The 25634-nt window shown below is 38.4% G+C and overlaps 1 protein-coding gene and 1 long non-coding RNA gene across 5 annotated transcripts in view; both read right to left on the bottom strand.

Annotated features, from left to right (window-relative positions):
• Nucleotides 1-25634, bottom strand: part of KCND2 (potassium voltage-gated channel subfamily D member 2) — a 476309-nt gene that overhangs the window by 274154 nt on the left and 176521 nt on the right. The gene's annotated exons all lie outside the window — the stretch shown is intronic.
• On the bottom strand, nucleotides 737-25445 carry LOC119876981. The gene is made up of 4 exons (XR_005369811.1): nucleotides 25235-25445; nucleotides 12191-12277; nucleotides 1523-1568; nucleotides 737-1023 (listed from the first exon to the last, which is right to left on the bottom strand). It is a non-coding gene; the product is annotated as an uncharacterized LOC119876981 (long non-coding RNA).

Raw genomic sequence — 25634 nt, 5'->3', positions numbered from 1 at the left:
CCATCAGGTACTATGGGGTAGCTTGGTACACGCTCTTCTTGAAAGAAAGAGTCTCAACTACAAGAGAAAGAAGAGAAATGTTTGCCTTATCCAATGCATTCAGTCAGAGTATACTCCTGAAAAATATAAACCTCAATTCTAATCCTTCCAGAATGTACTGGAATTGTTTTCTATATGCTAAGATTTTGCTTGTGTGCTAAAAAGCCCAACTCATGACCAGCAGTCCTTGTCTAAAAGTAATATAACGTGCAGTGTTACCTTCAATTTTGATAAACCAGGATACAAATGGTAAAAGATATAAAGTACCAAAGATGCCTCCTTTATTTCTTTCTGCCTATAAAATACTGTGGCTACGAGTAAATTCAATCTACAATTTACAAACAACCCAACGGTAAAAAGAGAAGACTAAGAGCTGAATGATTTTAACTACACAGATGAGGCGATTCAATTAAGCGTGCGTCTTTCCCCGTAGACTAGGTCACAGCAAAATGTGAGTAAGTGACTCAAACATATAGGAGAATTCTGCTCAACACACTGTATCACATGCAATACTTTATAATACAAAGTGATGTGTAAAATGAAAATAAAAGCTTAATTTGTTTATACACTTTTGTCTGAGTTTATGGATTACAAATGTAAAAAGTCAGACTTCCTAGCATAGCTTTAAAGGAGAGCACAAGAAGAGCACCGAATGCATGAACTTAGAGAGATCTACTTATTATATTCTTCCAAATTATAACAGCAAAGTTGAAGGGGGAAACCATAATTCCTCTCTCTTGAAGGTACAATACACATGCCAAAGTTTAAGTCACGATTTAATTATCTTAGCCTGTGTGAGAGAAAGATTACATGAAAAAAAGTAGTTAACAGAACACACTAGTGAGTTATACGTGGCCTTCATCAGTCTCCCTCGGATTTCACAAGAGCATAAATTAGTTTTTGTTGCGCTAGGCTTTGATATTTGGTGATTTGTTACTAGTAGCCGCATGCCTGTCTTGGCTTGATCCGAAGATGAAAGTAAGCCTAGGTAAATAAATAAATGAAAAAGAGGATTAAAGCAGAGCAAGAAACTAGTGCTCTCAGTTGTTTGTTTTGATATTTGGTATCTGATATTTGTGTATTCCACTGAAAATATGACAACTGATATAGTGATGTGGTTTTGTTTTATGGTTCCTCTTTGAAAAGTTTATTTCTTCATCTCTGGTGCCTTTCTAGTAGTCACATTCTTGTTTTATTTCTTTTCTTAGCAAGGGGTTATACCTTCTGTGATAAAATAGGGATTATTATCACTTAATACAGGATAAAGTAACAAGCGAGATGATTATTTCAGCCAACAAGAGAAAGGGTTCATGGCAGAGAGTGTGTACATTTTCTATAATGGTATATCTTCAAAAGCATTCTAGGGGTTTATATACTTAAAAGTATTACTCTATTAAAAGAACATTATTAGAAATAGTAATACTTCTTCCTGGCCAGAGACCCTTTATAGTTATGGTCTTCACTCTTTAAAATGCTCAGTTACCTGCAAATTTAATCTCAACAAGGCAAAGCTGCATGAATCCCAGAATCTAGAATTTAAATAAAAGAGTAGAGTGGTGAGTATTTATATCGGACTTTCTTCTTTTAAAAGGATGATACTACTCTATTTGCATTAATTTTCTCAGGTTTAATAATCTTATTTATAGGATGTTACTTCAAATATCAAATATTGAGTATCTGTTGAAGGCTTTAACTCTTCAGACCACTGCATACTAACAATAACAACAAAATTCCATGATTTTCCTTGGGATGTTTTGGACAATACATTTGGAAGTGCACTAAGGAAATGACAATGAAATTACTTATGAAGAGAGCAACCGATACCAAAAATCTTACACATCCTATGGGACTGTGAAAATAATGTAAACTTAGGGTTTTATTTCCGACATTTCTTATAACTAAGTGACTTAATTCCCATTCAGATTGATGAACATGATTGTCTTTTTGGTTATTTTTAAAGACGGACTCATGTAAGGATCCAACTTTCTCGAGCGTATTTTAAAATTTCTTGAATTTACTAAGCATACCCACTGATTTGTTAGATATGCAATGGAAAACTACAAGTACAGGAGTGGGCAGATTATGATTTTAGAAAGGTGACAAAAGCAGAATTAAATGAGGGCAGAAATCTGTTTTTTTTAAACAAAAATAGCATTATATGTTGCAAAAATAACACAATTTCCATTAATCTACATACATATTTATAGTCTTCTTTGAAAAAGCATCCTGCACCTCTTAGAAAATTCTGACAGTAGAAGCCTCTGTCAATTATATAATTTCAAATAGCAACTCAAATATTTAGCAGCCTAAAACCATACGCATGGTGAAGAGAATAACATGAATGAAAAGGAAACTAAAAGCAGAGCCATGTAGGTTTGAACTGGGCAGTGATGTCGGAGTCTGTGGGGTCTTCAACTGAAACGAGACGGGGGCAAAATATCTGAAATATCATTTGTACCCAGCCTCTTGGTAGTGAAGACATGGTAGTGATGGAAGGAGTGTTTTGTCAAACTGAAAAAAAAAAAAAGTAATTATAATTTTCTCTAAGAACCCTAGTGAAAACTTGCCTGCTTTTTGTAGATATTTTTCACAAAGAGGACAGAAGCAGAGCGACCTCAGTGGCAGCCTTGACAAGCCACCCAGGCTAATTAGCTGCTATCCTGTCAACAGGTACAAATCATTGCAGGAGCTGGGGGCTAGGATGGCCAGTTCCTTCAGCTGGGGTGCCTGGGGCAGAAGGTGCTAATGACACCATGACCACCACCAAGGATGCCTTTAAGCAGCACATTGTCTCCAGAGGATTTTGGCATCCAGGAACACGGAAGGTGCTGGGTGACAGCAGAATAAAAATCACACAGTAGGTTTGACAATAAAGCATTAAGTAGAAACAAGGGACACATTTTCCCTTTTGTCCAAGTTATACTTCAAGGCAGAAAAAAGAAAGAACGAAAGAAAGAAAGCACGCTCTTAACTATCTGGGAAGGTATTCATTTTTCTAATAGTCTATAAGAAAAAGAATTACTTATCTTGGTTGAATTTGTAAAGAAGAGTGTCAAGCCTCTTAAATCTTTTTGTCTTCTATGCGCTTCTTTTTGTTTAGATTGAAAGAAAATGGTCTTTCTTTGAAGAAGCAATCAGCCTAATTTGAGGCTTCGGCCTGTCCCTAGTTTCTCCCTAGCCTGTAAAATATAATCAGCATCAGTATGTAAATGTCTCTGATAACTTCCTAAAACAGGCTGTTTTTAGCTTGTTTTTACCTCCTGACACGTGTTCGAAATGGGTAATGTTTCTATGGTTTATATTCTAGACTCAAATTTCAAATGTTAAAAAATAAATAAATAAAAATGGTTTTGGCGATGAAACAAATCCTCTTAAGTTCTTTAGTCACTTGCTAAAAGCCTTAGGGGGCTGAGAATAAAACTGGAATGATGAAAGAGGAGACAGGATGCATGAAGAATTCTGTAATCAGGATATAGGGAAATGGAAAGAGAACCACTATTGGAGTCAGGCCAACATGAGTTTGGATACAAGGTCCTCTCTAGACTGCTGAGTTTGGGCACATTGCCTATTTCGGCCCAGTTTCAGTTTTCTAAACTGTAATGTAGGGTTAATAATTTAGGTCTCTAACATTGTTTTTTTGAATGAAATTACACTACAGCTTTGAAAGCTCCTAAAGAGCGCCTTATCTATAGTGCTCATTTAATAAAAACCTCTAAAGGGAGCTCCACTAAATCTACATAAAGATAATAATGTTATGCTTAGTTATGGAGGAGGTTGGTGACCTAGGTAGGACACACTTAGGAAAAGAATTCCCTTCTTCCCAAGTTTCCAAGCAAGGGAAACTTTCCCTCCTAATTGGGAGCATTTACGTTTCCACCTAGTTTAAATTCTAAGGTGAGACTCATTAGCAGAGAGAAGCAAAAGGAAGAAAGCATTGAAAAAGCAGCAAGTAGAAGATGCAGTCTCAGGTTATTAATTGTGCTATTTCCTTGTTCTTTTCTCTCCAATATTTAGAGGACAAGAAAAGTGTCTTTATGTTGGCATTTATTTGGGGGAGAAGGAAGATTCCTGGACTGTGTATTCACAAGAATGAGGACGAAAATAGGATGTTGAAGTAATAGATTCTAAAATTATATTATTAGGAAAATAAGTTGTGAGGCACAAGAAGAAAAGGTAAGGCAAATAAAAGAAAAAGAATCCTCCATGTGTTTTTATCCTTTAATGGGGTTTTTATTCAATCAATAATTTGACAAAAATTTATAGAATGTTTACCATATGCCAGGAATTTACTGTTTTTACACACTGTGGATATGGCACTAACTAGAGAGCTAAAACTCCTTGCTAAGATGGAGCTTATATTTTAGGGAAGGAGGGATATAAATGATACATAAAATAAAGATATAAAACACTAGATAGTGATAACTGCTATGGAAAAATATAAAGCAAGGAAGGGATGGAGAATGTTATGATGGATGTGGGAGCAGACATTGAAATTTTAAATAGAATGATCAGAAAAGGGTTCGCCAACAAGGTATGACTGAGTAAAGACCAGAGGAGGTGAAGGAACATGGTATATAGTTTGTGGAAGAATATTTTAGGCAGATAGAACAAGCAAATTAAGATTAAGCACCCTAGGCAGGAATACACCTCCTCTGCTGGAAGAATAGCTGGGAAGCAAGTGTGGTCAGAGTGCAGGTGATGCAGAAGGAAGTGGCCAGAGCAGTAGTGGTGGAGGGGACAGGCTGGCACTTGTAGGACTTTTTAGGACAATCTGAATACTTGGTTATGTTTTCGTTTTGTTTTGTTTTTCCTGGCAGAGATCTAGAGCCACTGGAAGGTTCTGAGACTAGTGCTCTGACTTCCATTTTAATTGGCTCCTATTGGAAACTTTGTTTTGCAGACAGTAGGAGTTAGGAGGTAGTGATAATACATGATGATGATGATGATGATGATGATGATGATGATGATGATGATACTTTTCTAGATACAAACTGAGGAAGAGTCACCTTTGGCTCAGGTGATGATCCTGGAGTCCTGGGATGGAGTCCCACATCGGGCTCCCCACAGGGAACCTGCTTCTCCCTCTGCCTGTGTCTCTGCCTCTCTCTCTGTGTCTCTCATGAATAAATACATAAAATTAAAAAAAAAAAAAGAAAGAAAGAAAAAAAGAAAAAGAAAATCCAAGGATTTTCTACATAGGAAGAATGTTTGTTTCAATTATCTTCACTTAAAGTTAATAAGTAGACAGTTTTCAAATAATTCTGGTATATATTTTCATCCTCTTATGTTTTATGTTACCGTACCTCCTACTACAGAATTTCAAATTTTCATTTAACATTACCCTACTTAGCCTCTGTTCCTCTTGAAAACAAAGAATGTGAATTACTCATTTTCATTTTCTTTGGAGCTGACACACACTGTGTGGTTAAGATGGACATAGAATCAACAACTCAACAACACATTTGTTCATTTTGCCCATCCAGCATATGAGTCCATTTTTAGGTTGTGGGAACTCTCTCATCTAATGAGTCTTGGTTGATACCAAAGATTGTCTGATTTACAGAAGGCAGAAATGTTAAATATTTGCTTCCACAGCTTCCCTTGGGTCTTGGTCCCAGATTCATGAGCTGGGGTCCTCCTTGCAGGGGTGTCCACAAAGAACACAGCCTGGAGAGTCAGTGCACAAATGCAGGGGACATTCTCTTCTCTCAGCTGCCCTTTCTTTATTAGATTAATTCTCAGGTACAGTTTCGGGTATAATTTTGGCTGCCTAGGCCAATGCTTGGTTCCCTCAACTTCTCAACTGTTCCATGAATCACCCAATATCCTTTTTTGAACTTCCTTCTTTTACTTAAAAAAGCCCTCTTCAGCTTTGTTACTTGGAATGAAGAATCCTCACCAATGTAATGCTCAATAATCATTTAATGAAAGCATGAATATTGTACCCTCCTTTAAGAAATGCATTACCTTACTCTGAGATAGAGTAAAGGGGCTGCAATTCCTACTTCTATCCTCCTGTTTGTCATTTGCAAAATATGGAGGGACATACTGGAAGATAAAGAGCACAAGTCAGGTGAGAATGGATAGGAAACAGATGAGAGGTAATAGAAAGTTTCTGATTTTTTGGGTCAACGACAACTTGAGAACCTGGTAAATAATATGGATTCTTTCCATATGAAATTGCACATAAGCAAAAGCTCAAACATTTTTCATGAAATTTTAATGAGATCAAATGCTTTGGCATCTTCTCTCTTTGATGCTTTATATAGTTTTTAACACATTCCAAAAGGTGGAATACTACCCTACATCTATTCTTACCGTGCTACTTTACACATGTTGCTAACATGACTATAATTTCAAATGTGTAGCTAAACAGTTTATAGTAACCATGAAACAAGAGTCAGTTTCATAGAAATGAAATTGCATTTAATTTTTGTGATATTCCTAGAGGGAAAAGTAAGCCAGGAAAACAGAAACAGTTGAATTTCTCTAGCCACTATATTGACATAAAGGTATTAATATCGTTAAAAAAAAAGATAAGCACAAAGTATAAAGTGTTAAATCAATGTTAAATAATTAATACCAACTAAAAATGGATCTTGAGAGTTGTACAGACTATTAAAGATCATCCAAACTGATGTCATTATTTAATAGAAATGGGTTTCGGAGAAGTTAGGTAGATTGACCAGTATCACCCACTTAGTCGTTACTTACAGAGGAATATCTTTCCTTTTTATTTATTTATTTTTTTTTTAAGATTCATGTATTTATTTGAGAGAGAGAGAATGTGTGAGCAGAGGGAGAGGTGAAGGGACAGAGAGAGAAGCAGGGCTTGACCCCACAACCCTAAGACCACTACCTCAGGCGAAATCAAGAGTCACATGCTTAACACGGTGCCCCAGGAATATTCTTTCATTATATCAGTTATTTTAAACCAGAAAGCCCCATGTTACTCATTGTTCAAGTGAAATATTATAGCCAAATCCATGCCAATTTTCTCCATGAGGAGCATGGTTTGAAGGCCATGCACTCCAGCATCTCTGTCTTTTGTTATTAATATACAATAATAGATAAAAATAATGGTGTATATGTGCATAGGTCTAAGTACTTTCAGATACCTTATCTCATTCAATCTTTCCATCAAGCCATTGCAGTGAGTATTACTGATTAACTCCATTTTACAAATGAACAAGTCAAGGAGTAGAAGTGTTAAGTAACTTGCACAAGGAAATACAGTGACAGAGTCAGGAATTGAACCCAGAGCTATTTGACAATGAAGCTTCCGTTCTAAGTCACTACACTCAAAAACCCTTCCATTTTAAAATGTTAGTTTAATAGATTTTACGGTCTGTTCTATTTTCGCAGTTTTCTTACCTCTTGTCTATAAAATGAGCTCTTAGATAAGAAGAGAGTAATCAAATTAAAAAACCTTTTATCCATGAAACATCGTTTATTGACTTCTGTTATAGTTTGGATAATCACAGACAAAAATACTAACCAAACAGCTCACGAAACAGAAAAAAGTACTAAAGATGACTCTCTTGATTTATCAGTGGATGTGGGCTTGGTCTGTGATTTGCTATTTAGAAAACTCTTCTGAGCTACTGAGATTTCTAGAATTTTAAGTGACATATAAGCATAGCAAATCAAGAATTTAGACCCTTCTGGGATTGTGTTAGCATCAGAATGGTGAAGAGATTTCATCTCTCTGGATCAATGCGGATTGATTGGTTGTGATTGTGTTGTGCTTGATTAGCAAAGTCTGAAATGGGCATGGAAAGGGAGGTGACATCATTTGAGTCCTATGTTGAGCTATTATGTATAAACCTTCTTATGTCACTCATTTGGGCTTTACCAACCTACAGCAAGACTGCAGTCATTATTTAGTAGCAGGAATTTGTCAATCTGGAATTTGTCAATCTGGAATTTGTCAATCTGGAATTTGTCAACATGTAGTTTGAAGGTGTGTGGAATAATTGAAATAATAATTGTATATAGCACATAGCACAGTTCCTGGCCTATAATAATATATTCAATCAATGATACCTATTATTATTTACATTATTTTAATTTTTATAAGAAACATCTAAATAGGTTACAAACCTTTATTGATTTCTTACTTCTTAATTGATCTCTGACTTCTGCACTTACTTCTTTTTTCTTCTACAACAAAAATGTCTGCCATTCAAATTCCCCACTCTGTCTGCAGAGGAATTCTAAATATGTTTTTTTCTTGAGAGCTGATGCTCCCCCAGGATCTAGTAATTTATTGGACATTAAAGGAAGCCAAGCAGTTGACTGGTTTCCTCCTATAGATTCCAACCAGTTGTGAGCAGACACAGAGCACCACATAACCATCTAGATACAGTATTGGCTTTGTTATCGGTACATGCAACAATGGGAAACTCAGGCCTCCTACCTCAATCTCCAAATGGACCACTGCGATGGAAAAGTTCCATCTGAGCCACAGGCAGACAGGAAGCAAAGGGGAGGGTAATGCTTTGCTTGAGAAAGAAGCAAAGGAGAGAAGGAAAGAGAGAATGAGAGAAGAGAGGGAAGAGTGAAAATTACAGAGGACTACTTTTTACATTTAGTCAAAGGAATTTGCACCGATCCTTGGGGCACGGCCCAGCAGATATCCGCTTCCTGCATCTCCCACCCACAAGTACATCCTTCCATCTCCCCGATCAGGGAAAGCTAAGTAGGAGAGGTATTAGAAACATTCACTCTAACACTATTCTCTCCTGCGCAGTGGGTCAGAAGTTTCATCCCCTTATGGAAATATGAGAGGAAGGAAATGTGCTCTATCCCAAGCACGGCCCACAGCCTACAACTTTAGATGTTTGTCTACTTTCTCTAAGCCAAATCACATTTCCTTAGTTTCTTCTCTCAATACCTCTAACTCAAGTCATATGGCATAGACGATGGACTGCACACTGCGGCGGATAAAGAATTCCAATTTGCGTACGTGCATCACTGCTGAGTGCCCTTCCCACAAATCCCCAAAGGGCTTTTCAGCACTATGGGGACCTAATCCCCCTTCTGTTGCTGCTTTTGCCTTTGTTAGTCCATCCCCTTTCCTTACGCACCACACTCTCCCCAAGCATTCGAATCACCTTTTACCGAATCCCATGATGCACTTAGATGGAGAATGGGTACTTTTCTTTGAGTCAAACACACCTATTTAAATAATACACGCAATAGGCTCTTCAGAGGACATTATATGATGTCTCACTGTAGGAATTATTACTAATTTGGATTTTTTTTTCAAAATTTTTTATTACAGAGGCTGACTGTAGTGATTTATCTAAATCTCTTGAGTGTTGCTCAATGGTTTTATTCACAAAAGGCTGAAGCTGGCAGTTTCTCGTTACAGAATGAAATCTGAAATAGGCTCAGCAAGCTGTAGTGTTATGTACTTTGACGTCACACTTGTCAAAGCACTGCAGGTAAATTATAGAGCAAACGGCAGGCTTATCTAAAATCTTTTTGTTGTTGCTGCCTTCTCCCAAAGGAACGAGATTCTTATCTTAATGGTTGAGAAATTATGCATTTGTTTCTATTAATGTACAGAAATCTAAGTCTTTATATCCTAGCTTATCACAATGAAATTAAAACTCTTAGCTTTATACAAAGGGTATTTTTCCAATGTTAAAAGTGCTCTGTTTTATTAAAGCAAAACAAAGAATAAAACAAACTGGAAACATATTACAGTGTCTTACATTGAATCTAAAAATCTCCTTAAATGGTCGTTAATTCTTATCTTCAATCTGATGAGGAAAAAGCCAGTAGGACAATGTAGGCAAGTATATGGTGTTTGAAAACTAGATTTTTTAATTTGGAGGAATGATTTATATTTCCTCATGTATGACTGTTTAGGTGAAAGGGGGCTGGTGAAATCTACATGACAGATTTTGATATATTAATACAAGTATCAGTTCAATTCAAATATAAAAAAGGGAATAAAATGCAAATGTACTTGCATTTATCTGATTATTATATGATATTAAAAGTCAAATAATTCAAATGGATACACATTTTTAAAATTAAGATTTTCTTTGTTAAATCTGCCAATGCAATTTAGACATTTGTCAAAACTAGTAATTCATGAATCAAAGTGGTGATCTAATCTAATAATTAGTAAAAACTGAACTTGAAAAAATAGAATTTTTGTATTTATTTCATGTCTGGCCAAGAATAGTATATATAACATATAATATTATGTGAGAAAACCCAGTCTTACAATCACAGGTATAAGAAAACTTAAAGGATGCTTCTATTTAGATGGGAATACTAATTTTGCTGATTAGAAGAAGCAAAATGTCTATTTTATGACAAGATCTAAGAGTTTAATAAGTTTTAGAAATTTATATTGTTAACTACTAGGAGGTTTTGAGATCAGGTAATAATACCCAACAAAAAGTAGACTAAGCAATAAAGATTATTGTTCCCATAGTAAAAAAAAAAAAAAAAAAAAAAAAAAAAAAAAAAAAACTCCTATAAAATGAGGTATAGGGTCTTGTCTAGAACTTGAAAATATGCCTTTAAATAGTTTCTTCTGTAATTCTTTTGACTTTTTTTTCAGTAGGCTAAAATGGCTACAAAAGCTCTAAGCATCACATCCTCACATATCAATATTAGGGGGGAAATGGGCCTCTTTTAACACATCTTTCTGTTTTCCTCCCCAAAGGAGACCATTAAAGACCCAGAAAGCATTTCTGCTAATCCTGTTGGCCAGATGTAGGCTACATTGTCCATCCTTGCCTTTAAGGAAACCAGGAAAATGATGATGATGCAAACAGGCTCTCAGAAAGGAAATGGGTGTCAGAGACTCTGTTTATACAATCCCTGGGGCCACCAGCAGTGCGATGCAATAGTTATGAATGAGGCCTGTCAGGTCGAACTTCCTAGGTTTGAATCCTGGCTCATGCATTTCTATACTGTGCCATCCTCCTGGAATTTCAATTTCTTCATCTAGATAAAATGGGGATAAAATAGTGTCTCCTTCAATTAATGTGATCTGTTACTTATAAAATATTTGGTTATAATTTATATAATAAAACCTACATTATTTGACTGCACTAAAACTTTGAATCTCTTTAAGTGATTCTTTTTTTTTTTTAAAAGATTTATTTATTTATTCATGACAGACACAGAGAAAAACGCAGAGACACAGGCAGAGGGAGAAGCAGGCTCCCTGCAGGGAGCCTGATGTGGGGCTGGATCCTGGATCCCGGATCCCAGATCCCGGATCCCAGGATCACGCTCTGAGACAAAGGCAGACGCTTAATCACTGAGCCACTCAGGTGTCCCTCTTTAAGTGATTCTTTAGAGAATTAGAACTAGTGTACTAACTTTTCAGAAATGCAAAATACATTAAAATAGCAAGTGAAATTATATTCATAGACACTTAATGGTCTCTATAACTGGCTAGTAGCTGTGTTAGACTCAGCATATTCCAAGTCATTTGCTCTGTCATCCCCCAACCCCATAACCATAGAGGCCATATCTGGGGCCAACTGACTTAGTCTCCAGTTGGCATGTTGAGTATACCTATAGAAAATAAGTACTCATTCAGTGTCCCTGAGTCAGAAGCTAGAATCCTGCCCCAATCTCCCGACTTTATATGTATGTGACAGACAATATGCAACATTACAATCTTCCTTCCATTGACATTGAAATAATTACACCCCAACACTGGAACAAAAAGCAAATAATTCAAGTAGAGTGATTAATTTGGCAGGGAAGAAATCCTAGTGTGAGTGCTGGTAGTTATCAGTTAGGAATCCATTTTGAGGACCAACTGTGCGGTGTTAAAAAGACATATCAAATTCATCTCTGCCCCTAGGTTGCATATGATCCAGTTGAAGAGTCAAATTCAACGTGCAACTAAATCAATGTAGCTCTAAATTCTATTGCACTGAATCTGACTGCAGGAAGTTTGAGGAGGCAGACATTAGGGTAGACTGGAAACCCTATACAGGAGGAGATGAGGGAGCTCCAACTCCTCCTCAGGTGGAAAAGACAAAAGATCAAGGCCCTAGGGCATGGTTAAGGATGGATTCATTAGCTAGATGGAGAAATGTAAAAATTAAGTGGAATACTTATTTTGAGAAAGATTGGATTAAATTAATATTCATTGAGTACATACTATGTGCCGAGCCAGCGTTAGGTAATAAAGATGAGGAATCCGGCATGAAATGGTCCCTCCTGTCCTGACCAGCTAGATTGAACCACTCTGTTGGAATAAAGGAGGAAGTAGATAAAAAAACTTCATGTGAGTTAGTAAGTCCTATTATTGGTTATTTATTGATATTTATGAATTAAGAATCATCTAGAACAATTATTAAAACACAGGTGTTACATTATTCCTCTTCCTTAATACACAGTAAGATAGACTAATCAGAGCAAATATATTTTGAAACAGCCTAATAATAAAACCAGCATGAGAACTGGCTTGTTTCATGTTTTTTTCCAAAAGAGTATCTATCATATTAATAATATGTTAATGTCAATAATGTATCTTTATTGTATATCACCATTGTTAAGCACTCTTAAAAGTGATTTATTATTTATTTATTTATTTATTTATTTATTTATTTATTTATTTTTAAGATTTTATTTACTTATTCATGAGAGACATAGAGAGAGAGGCGGAGACATAGATGGAGAAGCAGGGCCTACTTAGGGAGCCCGTTGCAGGACTCGATCCCGGGTCTTCAGGATCATGCCCTGGGCTGAAGGCAGCGCTAAACCGCTGAGCCACCTGGGCTGCCCTTAAAAGTGATTTAAACTTATTATTTTAACTCCATGACAATCTTCTGAGGTAGGATTTCTATTACTCTCCATTAATCAATAAGGAAACTGAGGTCCAGCAATGTTATGTAACTCACATAAAATGATAGAGCTGGTAAATGGTAGAACCAGTGTGTGAACAGTCTGGTTCCAGACACTGTTCCCTTTTAACCATTATTCTGTTTTCAATCTTAATTAATTAACTAAGTAAGTAAATAATCTCTTCCCCCAACATGGGGCTGAAACTCATGACCCCAAGGTGAGGTGTCTCATGCTCCTCCTACCAAGCCACCCAAAGCCCCTGATCTATAAAATTTAAAATGAGCACATAATCCAAGTATTGAATCTTTTCCAATCTATAATTCATCCTGAAATTTTGGAGAATGCAAATAATACATTATTGGTTTTCAATAATGGCTTTTCTCATTTGTTTAGTAAAATTTGTTTTTAAAATTTCACATTTTTACCAAGACATTGTATGTCTGTAATTTGTGTCCAAACTCCTAATTTTCAAAGCGAGTATATAATAAAGTATATTGCAGCTTTGGCCTTTATTTGGTGGTATCAAGGATAACAGAATCAATTTTACTGTAAATACAATGTGTGAAGAGAGCTGTTCAACATCAATGCTCTAGTCATTCAGCCTGACATTTCTTTGTGAAGTGGGCAGAAAATTAAATTGCCTCAAATTAGAGAAGAAAATCACACACCATGAAAAGTAACATGTCCAATGACAGTTGAGGTCATGCTTTTGCCGAAGTATGTGTGAATTTTACCATATGAGTTTCATTGATGGTAATGGGAATTGTGCAATTGCCCTTCTTAATGTGCTCTGAATCATTACCCCTTAACATCCTCAAAATATCAAAAATTTCCTGGCATTTTATGTTGGTTTTATAGTATGACATTGTTATATATTTGTTTGAAAATCTGAAGATAATCTCATTAAATTTCCTTGGTTTTAATCTTTAAGCTATTCTCACCCAATCACCCCCATCCCCCACCAACATGCTGATATTCTAGATTTTGACTCTCTGAACTGCTCTAGGTTTTAAAATGAGCACTTAAAATTGGAATACAGTAGTCATTTTTTTCAGAATCCAAATTTTCACAGCAAATATTTTTTGAGATCTATTTGAGACCCCAGTGTACTCTGCTCAGGGTCCTCAGTGAATAAGAGGATAAAAGGGATGCCTTGACTTTAAGGAGCTCCCGGTCTTGTACCCGAGATAAGGAATGAATGACAAGTCCAGGCAATAGCTAAGTCAATATGCTGCCTTCAAGAAAATGAATAAAAGGTGCTTTGTACTTAGGATAGAAACAGGTGAATACGCAAGGTCCAATAAGACTAGAGAATTTAGATTTCACCTCTGACTTGCTCTCTGGTAGGAGGAAGAGGGAAAAAGGGGGTAGGGGGGACCTCTGTGAACTCAGTTTCAATACTACTCACTATGAACAGGGAAGCACGACGTTAACCGGAGAAAAACACATATAAAGCCAAGTGACAAGGCTGCTGGCAGGTGGCAGGTGCTCCAGATTATCAACTGCCTCGAGAATTCAGGAGGAAGGCGACATCTCTTTGAACTAGGGATGAAGATAATTTCCCGAAGGCCTCGTAAGTTGGGCTATGAAGACAGGAAGGGAAGACGCCCCAGCCCAGGAAGCAGAAGAACAAGGAATGAAGGCAGGAGGCAAGCGAAGCTCAGGAGCAGACCTTGAACAGGAACACAGCGGTGCCACCGGGGTCTGGAAACGGCTGGGGCATGTCGGGGACGCTGCGGGCCAGGAAGCTAGAGATTCTGTAGTAATCTGTGTTGTCGCACGATCAACTGTCCCCCCCCAAGGATGCCAAAAGCACTCCGGTCGGAAAACCGGAGGATACGGGGCACAAAAGGAAGCAGCAGCGACCCATGAACCCGGAGGGCGCTGCAGGCTGGGGTGAGTGCCCCGCGGGCGGCAGGTGCAGGCCCTGGTGGGGGACGAGGTCGAGCCCCAGGCACCTAGAGGGAGCACCAGGCTCCAGCGAGGCGGCAGGTGCAGGCCCCAGCGGGGGACGCGGTCAGCCCCGGGCACCCAGAGGGAGCACCAGGCTCCAGCGAGGCGGCAGGTGCAGGCCCCGGCAGGGGACAAGGTTGGGCCCCTGGGTGCCCAGAGGGAGCACTAGGCTCCAGCAAGGCGGCAGGTGCAGGCCCCAGTGGGGGACGCGGTCGGGCCCCGGGCGCCCAGAGGGAGCACCGGGCTCCAGCGAGGCGGCAGGTGCAGGCCCCGACGGGGGACAGGGTCGGGCCCCCGGGCGCCCAGAGGGAGCACCAGGCTCCAGCGAGGCGGCAGGTGCAGGCCCCGATGGGGGACAGGGTCAGGCCCCCAGGCACCCAGAGGGAGCAAGCCGCCAGCACCCCGGTTTTCCACAACTAAGAGCCTGGCCCGCAAATACCTGGAAGTGATGGTGTGGCACGCACACACACACACACACACACGCGCGCAACATGCATACACATGTGCACACACATGCACACACCATGCACACACGTCCCCGCCCACCGTTACACATCTGCTCTCCCCTAGAGCGAAAGAAAGGGAGGTGGCCAATTAATGATCCTGAGAACATCCCTAGATCTTACGTTTCTTCTTCTAAGTAAAAATGCAAATAGCTTGGTTGCTTTTGCCTGAGTTTGGTCTGAAGCAAGAGCTGGAAAGGCTGGGCGCACGTGGCCAACGTCACCGGCCGGCCGTGCGGAGAGCGTGCGCCGGAACCAGCCACAAAGCCATTCTGTGTCCTCGCAAGTGTCGGTCTGTAGCCTCCTAGACGGGTGTCTATAAAAATCACTTGGTGTGTGTTATGTTAAAGACACCCAGCAATTAATTGCTATCCAACTATGTAAATCACAATGTTCAATAGGTTAATTACATGTTGCTTCAAAAAGGATTTGCTATTTTCTCTTTTCACTCTGCTGACTTTTAGGTTCCCACTTGCTTGTGCGTGGCATGTTGTGTTTTATGAAATTCTCTGAAGTCTCTACTTATTATTTTCCTTCTCAATTAAAGGAAGGCAGTTTCACATGAAGAGCTGCAAACCCAAATCCGCAAACTTAGGGTAGCAGCAGGTTGCACAGGGGGCCTGCAGTCACGGGCCGGAGCCTGCCTAGAGGCCTTCACAGCCCACCTTCGCGATTGCCATGCTGGACACACACGACGTATGTGCCAGCTGTTCCGGGCCCACACACTGCAAGCCTATAAGCTTGAGATCCCAGACCATAATGCTTCCTTCAGGTTTCCAGTTCTTAGGGAGGCCCCACATAGCACCGTCCATAGAAGCTTCTCTTTGTGGGCTGCACGTCGTGTCCCCCAGATGCTGGAACCTCTGAACGTCTTCTGTAGATTGGTGGTGGTGACGCGGTTCTTGTTACAAGAGGAAGGAACTACACGCTAGCGTCTGTGGTACTTTTAACCAAGGAGCGGGCCTTGTTCTGAATGGGCTTCCTTGTGTGTCAGGCAACCGGGGGGAAGGATAGGCCAAGAGGTGGAGCCTCAGGACACTTCTCTTGGATACCAGCTGGCTGCCAACTTGCCGGCAGGTCACACAGACCCACAACAAGAGCCAACGTGCCAGAAAGAAATTTACAGCCCTGGGCAGAGCATGGTGACCATAAATCTCGAGCACATACACTATTTTCTGGTACGCTTACTCCCCGAAGCACGATGATAGTTCCCTTAATCAATTTTAGTTCCATATCTAGCTATTTGTTGAACTCACTCTGCAATTAGTTGTTGTCTGACTAGGTGTAGAAAAATCTTCTACAGGTTAATTATATGTTGCACAAAAAGAAAAGTTTCTGTGTCATTTTCTCTGGATGCCTGTTAGATACTCCTTTATTTTACAAGCCATTTAATATTTTATAGACTTTTGTACATCTTATACTCATTCTTTACATAAAGAAAAAGTAAACGAAGCCCACCCTGCCATTCATTCCCAGTCGTAAAATTCATCCCTGACTTTGATAAATGAGGCCCCAAACCGAAGACCTATCTCCTGAAGAACAAAATGAATAGAATGAATAGAATTGTCCTACTGTGTGATGTACTCATACATCTCTCACAAATTTCATACTGATTCTCTTAACAACTTTTAAGCATATTTTCCTCATATTGGTGAAACAAATTCTGTAACAGAGAAGTTACATAACTTCCACAATTTCACGAAACTGGCAAGAAAAGACTCAGAACTAAAACGCAGGTCCCTCTGGTTCTACAGAACATGGTTCGATTTCAAAATATCCATAGATTATCCATTACCGTATTACCTGGTTTTGTCTTTCCAAAGCCAGGCAATTGGTTTGATTTACTTTGTCTTCCATGAAATTGCTGTTTGTCATGTTACATAAGGTGCTCTTGTATTATTTTATTTTCATGTAGCCATCAGTGCGGGTAACTGGAAATGGAATCAACAGCAAAAGGGTTCTTACTGCTTCTCAACTCAACTGAAGGATTGTTGAAAACCCAGAAAAGGGTACCCTCAAAATTTGGGCCTTTTGGTTACTTGCTTATAGAAAAACAACCCGTGATATTAAAGATTTTTTTTCTTTTTTTGCACGGATAGAATAATGGAAGATATCTTCAATGAGGAACAGTCCCAGAGAGATAAAACCAAGAATACACAAAAGCTCACCAAGATCAGAGACCCTGGGATTCAGAAATTATCTATGGGCTCATTGCAGAAGGAGGCGTATATAAGCACAATTAAGGGTGTCAGAGGTTCAGGAGGGAGCTGGTTATACACCAGAGTTCTGGAAGCGCCTCTCTCAGGGAAATAAATGAAAAAGAGATATAGACATTCTAAGCACACATTTTTGGTCAACTACTCTCCTTTTAAAACAATTTGTTAGTATCTCATTACCTCCCTTCATTCCCTCAGACAATTTCTGAACAGCAAAGAGAATTCAAAAACTTAAAAAAAAAAAAAACAACTGAAGAAAACCTTGCTTTCTATCTATATGAATAAAATAAATTCCTGCATTCTTGAAAACTGTTCATCATCCTTCATCTGAAAACATTAGCCATCTGTTTTAATTTTGTAAACAAACTCATCTAAAAGTCAAAGATTAAATCATATTTTATTCCTGTTACTCTTCGTTTCCTGGAACATGAATATAAAATACAATATTTGTTTTCAACAATTCTTTAAGGAGAGCTGAGATCACAGAGCTAACTCAAGAATGTCTTTTTCTTTATTGGGTCTTGATTAGTACAATTCTATACTAAAAGTAAACACAATTCACGGAATCCTAGAATTCCGTTGCAATCTGGTAGGGTTTATTTGATCATATACGGAATGTGATTCATCGCTGTCTAATATCAGCGTATCTATGGGAGATTGAAAAATAATGTTTCATGATGATGAAGGCATCACTACAAAACCCTCTGTGTCTTCTGAATCTTCAAAGATTGGATTATATTTAAAATAGTTTGAATTGTGAATGTTATTTATGACTTCCTAGCTTCTGGTTTGAGCAGAGTTTCTAAGAGGTAAATACAAGCACACGGACTCGCACACACGCACTCCTTGGTAAGGCAGCTGTAAGGAGAGCGTGGAAGAGGCTACTTAGGCACGAAGTACATTCAAATCTCACTACCAGTTTTGTATTCCCCTAAACGTCTGTGATCTAGAAAATGCCAAATGAACCAACGATGCAGGTAGATTTTTATGGTATAATTTCAGGAGAGAGGTTGTTTGTGAAACACAGGTGCACATGTAATTTTTGAAATGATAAACTCTGAAGAAGAGGCCCTGTCATTTCAGTCTACTCTCTTCCCAGGCCTAACCCCCGAACGACACAGAATAAGGATTCAGTTAATACTGCGTATTTAGTGGTGGTGAATAAATGATTTAACTGATTCTGGAGAATGGGAGGCAAAGTACTTCTTAGAGTTTTCGATTAATGCTTTTTACAGAGACAAGAAGCCTCTGTGCTGGAACTCAATTATTCTCTCTAACACTACTATTTTGATTAAATATTTCAAGACAAATAAAATGTTAAGAGAAGATCCTTTGACTCAAAACCAATTTAAACTCTATTCTAATTGGTAGGCTCTAGATCCTGGGGAAAAAAATCTATTTCAATTATTTCCTTAAACATGGAGCCTGCAACCTATTTTTTTGCAGCACAGTGTACCCTAATTCCCCCTACAATGCGATTCAAAGTTCGATCTCTTTCAAAATATAATGTCTCCTTTTTTCATAAAGTCAGAGCTTGATTCTCTCAGTCTGATAGCTCAGCTATGGAGCAAAGAAACATCAGGCATGACTATTCACTACTGCCCTTCTTGAACTAAGATCCAGCCACCCTGAACAAGATCAAAGTTTCTAGAACAGAGATTCTGGAATAAATAAGAAGATTGATAAATACTGTGAATTGAGGAGTGCATGAATGTTGTGGAAAAAAAAGCTGTTTAAAACAATATAGCATGGCTTATAATTTCAATAACTATATATGTATAAATGCATATGAATTGCAAATGAATAAAAACAAGCTATGAGTCAGGTTGAATGTATACAATAAAATCTGATTTATTTGGTGCCACAAGAATTAAAGCAGAGAGAGATATCTTGGCAGACCACTTCCCACTCTCACGATATGTTTTTTAATGCACGACCTTATGATTTTGAATCATTTTAGATTTACCTGGACTGCAGGAATTCTCGTTATGCACGTTATATGACTTTATTACTATTATGATCATGAAGTAGTCACAATAGAAACAATAAAAACAAACGGACCTTCGCGCCTATAAATGCCTTCCTGAAGGTCTAGATAACCTAAATATCTATGTCCACCCATCTCTCCGTTTCCTTCTCCATCTAACTGAATACTGCCTTAATGTTTGGAAAACATCATTTAAATTGACCTATATAATACGATTCCATTTGAGGCTGAATAAAGTAGATACATCATTATTAAATGACTTCAAGAATCTTGCCAATGAGTATAAGATGTTCCAGGAAAGCATCACAAAATTGTTCTATCACTGTGACCAACTTCTGATAACATCTGGAGATTGAATTTTTCTCAATGATCCTTTTATCTATGAGGTGAGATTCTGGATATTAAATTAAGCACTTGATCACAGGCGGCCACACATCCAAAACTGTTTCCTGGAGAAAATGAGGTTTCCTACAGACACCTTTGTTTGGAGGTGGGCTGCTCCTCTATTGAGTCTCTTCAGTTTCCTAATAACTTGCCGAGCATGGCAGCCGCTCATCTGGTTTCCAAAGCATGTACTTTACCTTCTAGGGGGAAAATGAAAGCCAAACCTTCTAGACTTTCATTATGTCACAATCCAGAATCTCTGCTCTTCAATTTCTAATTCTTCAAGTCAGAGAAGTGATTTTTAGGCAGCATCATCTAAGAGGCACGCATTCCCAAAGGCACTCAAAAATTTATTATGAGATAAAGTTGGATCACGTTTGCTTAGCCATTCAGAATCTGACTACATAGAGCTGCATTCTAATGTGATAGCTTCAGTTGGTTTCCAATGGTTGTTACAAGAAAACAAGTTTCAAATCTAGAAATATGTTTGCTGTATAATTCAGTATCTGATATGGAAATAGGTAAAATAATAATACATCGCTATATTGTCCATTACCATACAGGCAAATACATAATATAGGTTTAATTAATTTTATCCGATTACTTGAAAATCATCTCTAGGAGGTGAGTGCATTATTACATTAGCAATGTGACTCCTGTTTGTGGTCTTTCTTAGTCTTAGGCCTCTTCCCCTGACTCAGATGGTTAGAATGTCTCATGCTCATTGCATCAAGTAGTTACCTACATTAGAAATAAGATTTAGTATTAGATTTTCAGTTTCAAAGTCCAAAAGATTTAGAAGAATGCAGAGTGAGTAAAAGAAGTTGTTCTTCGTATCTCAGCTTTCTCCTCAGCAAAATTTCCAAGGCTAGGAAGAGAAAGAAAACGAGAAGCAAAAAAGAAGGATCTCAATGTTTGTGATATCATTCGGAGAGAGTGCTTGCTTTACTGATGCCCACAGAACAAGCCCCAGTGTTGGGAGAAAACAACAAAAATTTCAGATGAATTGAGGCTCTCTAAAAACAAGATCTGACAGGCATGTGGGCTGAGAGCAGCTCACAGAGTTTTCTGTAGCCTAGAGCAGTACGGGAGAAGCAAGATTCCTCCAGTGAGAAAAGCACAGAGAGCCTGCAGGCCTCATGCGTCCTTGCAATGAGGACAAGGAGGCTGCATTGGCCACCTGCAGGGACCAGGGACCACAGACCAGACAGACAGGAGGAAGTCTCCATGGGTGCCGGCAGGGAGAGTTGATGACACCGAGGACCAGATGGCCCCCCACCTGGCATTTTGTAGACATAGTCCTGGAGGAGAGTCAGTTTGGGCTGATTGAGATTGAGTTTCTGCCACTTGATGGAACTGGGGCCCAGAATACAAATTAGATGCAGCTAGAGAAAAATACAGAAAACTCTTCCTTGCATAGCTCAACACCTGAGCCCATACACTGAGATTTCTCTTGCTACGAGTCTACAAATGACATATAGGCCAGCTCCAATTAATCAAATGTATTTTAACTATTATATTTATATAACATACCTGATTATTTTATTTACCTATTACTGTTTCTTAACTGCATATCATAATTATTTTATTGACAGATTACCCTTCAACCCATAATCATGGTATATGTTCAAATCTACAACAACAGTATTTGTCTACTCTCTCCTGTGTTTCCTTTCTACTTTGTCTTTTCCCTCATATTCTCCTTAAGCTTGTCAACAACAATGAAGGCCAATTTTTACTGGAAATAATGTATTCTCTTTATACACACACACACACACACACACACACACATATATATATATATACATAGTAACAGTAGTTTATCAATCTCAAAAGTATATTTAAGTTTTATGGCCTTCCCTTCTCTTACTGTTTGCGCGCCTCTTTTGGTTTCAGGCGCTCTAATTCTCAAGTCTGTAGTCCTACTGTAATTGATTTTGTCAACATTTCACCCTTTCCACTCTACTCTTAGACCAATTTCCTAACATGTTCATCTGATTCAACCAGGTCTCATAAGGCTGCAGGTGCTAAATTCTGGACCTTACTTTTCCTTAATATGGTGCACGGTACCTTAATGGTGCAGCCAACTTTCCACGGGGAGCTGAGAAAACACATCTATTGCCCAAATACTCAACTAGACATATGCATTTTGAGAGGAAAAATGGGGAAAGAGCAGAGAAGATGGGCTGCAATGAGGCTGGTTGCGCATTCCTACAATGGCTATATATGCCAGAAGAAAATGTAGTTCAACTTAGTGGTCTGGATCCCTTTAGAAATCATATAATAATAATTTTTTTTTATAATAATAATTATTATTGTTATGTATTATTATTAATATTCCAACTGAGTTTTGATTAGTTCTAAGTTGTATGAATATACACTTAATTTTTAAATAAGGTTTTTCATTTATTGTAATCACCACTATATTATGCTTTATACGATTTCCTATAAAAATGAGATCACTTCCTTACTTTGTATCTAAGAAACATTGGCTTTCCAAAACATACTGCAAACTAAAAGGAATGGGAGAGTTAGCTAGTCTAAAATTTATTTTTTTCTATTCTACATATAAATTTTAATATTTGCAAGATAAATTATTCATATTTCCCCTACAGATTAGATGTGAATAGTTTTCTACCATGAAAATATATCACATTCCTTTTCTTAAAAAAAAGTCTGCCAGTCCTGTGAGTCTTGAATAGAAGACAGTGTGTCCTCTGACATCTACTAATGGACGGTGATCACAGAGGAGCGCAGGTGGGAAATGCTATTTCGGGGTAATAGCTCACACCTGGAAAGGTCTATTTTTTTCTCCAGGATCTTTTCACAGAGCAGTGAAAATAAACTAATTAGGTCAAAGCGTCACATTGGGACCCATGAGCTCTGACGGTCTCTCTTGGTTGTATCCCTACAAGAGGCCACTGTCCAAAGGCAAATAAGCAATAAACCCTAGCCAGAACAGAGCTCCCATTTCTCTTTTCAGTGTAGCTCCTACTGGGTTTCATTGCATTTTGAATTCATGCATTGTTCACAGGGGAAAAACAGGTATAGAGGGATAAAGAAGATGTGAGAAAGAAAAGAGAACCGGAAGCAATGGTGTTTTCTAGAACCATACTGTCTGCTCAGACCCAAGTACCAAGAGGCCTTGCTTAGGATTCATGGTGTTCACAACCAGAGCTCAGGAGCTCAATTCTTCAGCTGCCCCAGACATCTATGGAAACTATACTGACAACACTCTAGGAGATGGGAATTCCAGGTGTGGACACACCTTATTCCCTTAACAAAATATTTTCTGGTTATTACTTCCCTTACATATCATTTGGGCATTTAAATTTTCCATCCATTTAACAGATGGTGATTGATCATCTATGGCACACATGTGCTAGATAGAATGTAAGGAGATGCAAAGATTTAAGACACTCTATGCCTTCCACAGTGAGTAAATAGTATGACACACACTCAACCTAAACCTAACAAAAGCTTAAAAATGTATTTCTCTTCAACCTAAACTTAACAAAAGCTTAAAAATGTATTTCTCTTCAACCTAAACTTAACAAAAGCTTAAAAAGTATATTTCTCTTAAAATATTAGGTTAGAAAAATATGATTTTAAAATTAGTCATAATCTCACCACTCATTCTAACATTTCTCATATTCATGTTTCTTTACATATTTTGTCTATTTGCATAAACCATGTTCTTATATTTTCACCTTGTTATGCCATATGATTTCATATTTGCTCATGTTCTTAATACTGAACTTATTTTTGATGATTGTAAAAGGCTATCATTCTTCTGTTGTTTAGAATTAGGTTAATTGTTTTTTTACTAAACGTCATTTCATTCATTACTCATTTACAGAGCACTTACTACCTGTCAGGCAATAGTGCTGGCTGTCAGGGATACAACATAGTTTCTACACTCCAGAGGAACAGTCTAAGTAGGAGATGGACTTACAAACCAAGGATTAAATCCAGTGACATGTGTGCTCATAGATATGTGAGTACAACCAACCATATGGAGTTCCCTTAGTACTAAGAAGATCAAATAATAGCCCATTTGATTGAGATTGATATAGTTTCTGTCCATTTGATACAGTTTAAATCAATATAATGTATATCGGGATCCCTGATGATAGGAGACAGGCAGGAGGACTTCAGAGAAGAGGTAGTATTTGTGCAGAATTCTGAGGGAAGCTTTGGATTTATACAGCCTACAGGGAGGGAAAGTAGGGCTGCCCATCTCTGTTTGCTTTACTTTAACTAGGGGTCATGACAACTTCTGGCCATTAGCAACAACTTCTCACTGCAGTCGCACTCAACAAGGGGTCCCCACCTCTGGGGAGGGGATGTGAACATTTCTGAGAAGGAGAAGAAGGACACTATGGTTAGGAGAAGCTTCCAGATGATACTATTATCCCCTTCTCTCCCTCCCCAAATCTCCTTCCTGCCATCTCTGAAAAGTCCCAGGTAGAGGTGTGAGATCCACCCATTCAGTGTGGTTGAAGCCTGAAGGAACAACTGTGGAGCAGAAGACCGGGGTGGACACACGGGCAGGATCCAGACTGGGAAAGGCCTTGGAAGTCATGTTCAGGGGTGTGGCTTTGCAACTGATGGGGAACCATGAAGGGTTTGAAGCAGCACAGTGAAATGATTAAATTTGGACTTAAAAAAAGGTCTGAGAATAATGTAGTGGGCAGACTAACAAGGGAGGGACCGTGGATGAGACATATAATTCATCAATGGAGAGACAATGATCTTGGAGCTATTGCAGAGGGGTTTTCCTTTGTTAAAAATTATCTCTACAGGGGCGCCTGGGGGCTCAGCAGTTGAGCATCTGCCTTTGGCTCAGGTCGTGACCCTGGGATCCTGGGATTGAGTCCCGCATCAGGCTCCCCACAGGAAGCCTGCTTCTTCTCCCTCTGCCTCTGTCTCTGCCTCTCTCTGTGTCTCTCATTAATAAATTTTAAAAATCTTTCAAAAAATTATCTCTATAAAATTAATTATTAGGAATGATGTTACTTGGTAAAAAGTTAAAACTATTTTTATTTCTCTTAAAATATATTTTCAAGTTACTTTCTAGAAATGATGGCGCTTCATACACATGTGCGCACAAACACACACAGACACACACATATAAGAGGTATGACCTTCATTTTATGACATACCTCTCCAAAACCGAGCATTACCCATGCCATGCTGGCCAAATAAATGCACAGATATGGTTACATACATTGATAGGATGTTTCTTGAGTTATCAAGTAAAAAGTCATGTCTATGTCAATAGTTCCAGTGTACACAGATAATTGCAAACACACCTGAAAACATAGTAGGCAATTCTGGACAGTCTTTACAGAGGCATTAATATACCAGGATACGTCTTGAGGGGAGCTTTCAGGATGGGTAGAGCACTGAAAATCTTCTCATCTGAGAACTGTTGGAAAAAACTGCTGATATATATATAGGGGACAAAATACTAAAGGAGCAAGTATTGACTGTCTTCAAATATCTGAAGTCTGTCAGAGTCAAAATATTAATGTTTCAGTTGATTCAGAAGACAGATCTAGAATGAATGAGCACACATTTATTGGAGTTAAATGTAGATTCATCCTGAGGCCATGTATTTTAGGAATTAGAACTGAGCAACAGAAATTTATGCTGCTGTATGAAGTAATAATTCTCCTAACACTGCATATATCTAAGCTCTTTGGAACAGTT

Source organism: Canis lupus, chromosome 14, assembly GCF_011100685.1.
Source record: "Canis lupus familiaris isolate Mischka breed German Shepherd chromosome 14, alternate assembly UU_Cfam_GSD_1.0, whole genome shotgun sequence".
Taxonomy (NCBI): domain Eukaryota; kingdom Metazoa; phylum Chordata; class Mammalia; order Carnivora; family Canidae; genus Canis; species Canis lupus.
Note: the sequence above shows the minus strand (reverse complement) of the source record. Positions and strands in the feature narration are given on the sequence as shown.